This window comes from Trachymyrmex cornetzi, unplaced genomic scaffold (assembly GCF_001594075.2).
Source record: "Trachymyrmex cornetzi isolate Tcor2-1 unplaced genomic scaffold, Tcor1.1 scaffold886, whole genome shotgun sequence".
NCBI lineage: Eukaryota > Metazoa > Arthropoda > Insecta > Hymenoptera > Formicidae > Trachymyrmex > Trachymyrmex cornetzi.
Window position 1 is genome coordinate 46,298 of NW_017300230.1, and position 2,592 is coordinate 48,889.

A 2,592-nucleotide genomic window follows, 5' to 3' on the forward strand; every position below is an offset into this window, starting at 1 on the left:
GGGAGAGACAGAGAGATCACACATAAAATAAAAATTATTCTATTTAATTAAATTGCAATACTTCATATTTCTATCTCAACATTGATATTCTCTTTGGAGACTCAACCGGATAATGAGATAACAATTTTGGTAACTTTACTCTATCGAATGGTATAATTGCCAATTTTATTAAAAAAATAGAATATAGACATATAAATTTGAGTTAAAAATATGAGTATACTTTTATTATAATCATTGCGCAATAGTTATAAAAAGAAAGTAATATTATATTTTTAATTCAAATGCATATATGTTCTATTTTTTTTAAAATTAGCATTTATATCACTCGATAGAGCAATGTTTCAGCTTTAGATGCAGAAATTGCATCCCAGGTAGCAAGCTACGTCATTTTGACGTCATTTTGACGTAAAATGATGTCTTTTTAGACGTCAAATGACGTCATTTTGACGTCAGTTTGCTACCAGGGATGGTTATATGGTTCTGTAAATAAACAAAATATTTCGGGTTAAAACTCTTGACATTGTTTAAATTTTTGTGTATAAAAATTGATAATTACAAGCATACATATAATTAATCAGCTTGGCTCATCAGCTCTTCTTTTAATTTATGTTATTGTTAACAAAACATATTGTTTCCTTATTTTATTAAACATCTAATTTTCGCGTCGCAATAAAACTTGTAATTGCATTTTAAATACTTAAAGTACTTATACTACAAAGTTTAGATTAATTTTGTCATTACATGCTTTTGAAATTTTAGTATTGTAATAAGAAAATAACAAATAAAATAAATAAACTATAAAAATGTGTTTAATGAAAATAAAATGTTTGAAATACAACTCAAGGCGATGCTAAAGCCCCCCTGTTTTACCACATTCCTATTCGGTGGGATTTCTCCGTATTGGACGTACAGATTGCAAAAGTATTATTACTTAAATTATAGTACGCACACAGAGGATGTTTGCTACACTGGATTTTATGAGAAAATCGAAAAAAAATTATAAAATTTACTTATTTTTGGCTCGCACAGCTGTCACCTCGGATATATATTTGCTTGATATAAGAGTTTTAGAGTCCATATCTTGAAAATAAGCGGGCAGCAAACATCACATTATTGAAACGAACGATACCGAATTTGTAGAACTAAGATTGAAAGTCTAGAAAAGATATATTCCCACCGAATAGGAAATACGTGTATACAGATGCTTTGCGGAAACTGGGACTGTCAACAGAGCCGAAATTCCGTGTAGTAGTAGTTGCGCGGTCTTGCGATAGATGGTGCTGGCATATGTTAGATAAGAACAGATGTATGCGTTTGAGTAAGACAGAATGATATATATTATATAATATAATGTAAAAACTAAATCAAAGATGTCGCCACTATTATCGAAATTGGAATTAAAAAAGTCTGTACTATCGACCTTGATTGAGTTGGGTAATCGGTTTAGCATCCCCTTAATTCATATTTATATAGCTTATTTAAAATATAAATATTAACACATTTGTAAAAATATGATATAAATTTAATGTTAATACATTTAAGCGAAATAAACATCACGCGCATGTAAGATTGCAGAGATAAATATTTCTGATGCACGATTTGTGAATGTAGCACGATTATATGAACCAAGTATCCATTTATCATCTGGAGTTCAAAAGTGAACGTGTATTATCCTCAGAAAAGTGGATGTATTATCCTCAGAACTACTTAGTTTACATCTACTTTGTCAGGGGGCAGTAGTGCGCGGCAGCATTTTGCGGTTACAGGTTTTGGGCCGGCATGTCCTCTCTCAGGAGTCTCAGGTCTTTCTCTGGTTCTATATTATCGGAGAAACGCAAACGGGTTTCGTTTGCTGATTGGCTGATAGCAGCCACCAATCAAAACTGAAAATATTGAGTCTGCAAACTAACCCGCAATGTTTAGATTATTTATTATTAAAGAATTATTACACTACAAACAAAAATTTGAATGTTAAAAAGTTCATACAAGTTTCTGTTTCATTATTTTCATTTAAAAAACAGTGGTATAAAAAATGATGATACTAGAAAATTGTATCATTTTATTCAATTCAAATATATATATATAATTTTTTTAAAAAATATATGAAATCTTTAAATTGCGTTAATTACAAACATAATTTTTTTTTTCAAACATATTATTGTTATACTACTTCTTTTAAAAAATAAAATTGAAATGCAAAAAACTATATTCCAAATTTATTACAAATCTTCATTTCTTAAAAATAAAACCTAAAGTAGTACATATATTTTTATTCTTATTTAAAGATCTTTCTGTTCCCACTCAAAAATGATATATATTTTTCTATTTCTACTCAGTAAAATTTAATTACAAAGAATTAAAAGGATAAAAATATAAACTTAAAAAATTTATAGAAATCAAAGCCTAAACGGTCTAGCTGGATCTTAAGGCGATGTTAAAGCTCCCTGTTTTACCACATTTCTGTTCGGTGAAAAATCTCTGTATTGGATGTACGGATTGCAAAAGTATTATTACTTAAATTATAGTACGCATCAACAGGACCTCAGCTGCACTGGATTTTATGAGAAAATCGAAAAAAAATTAAAAATTCAC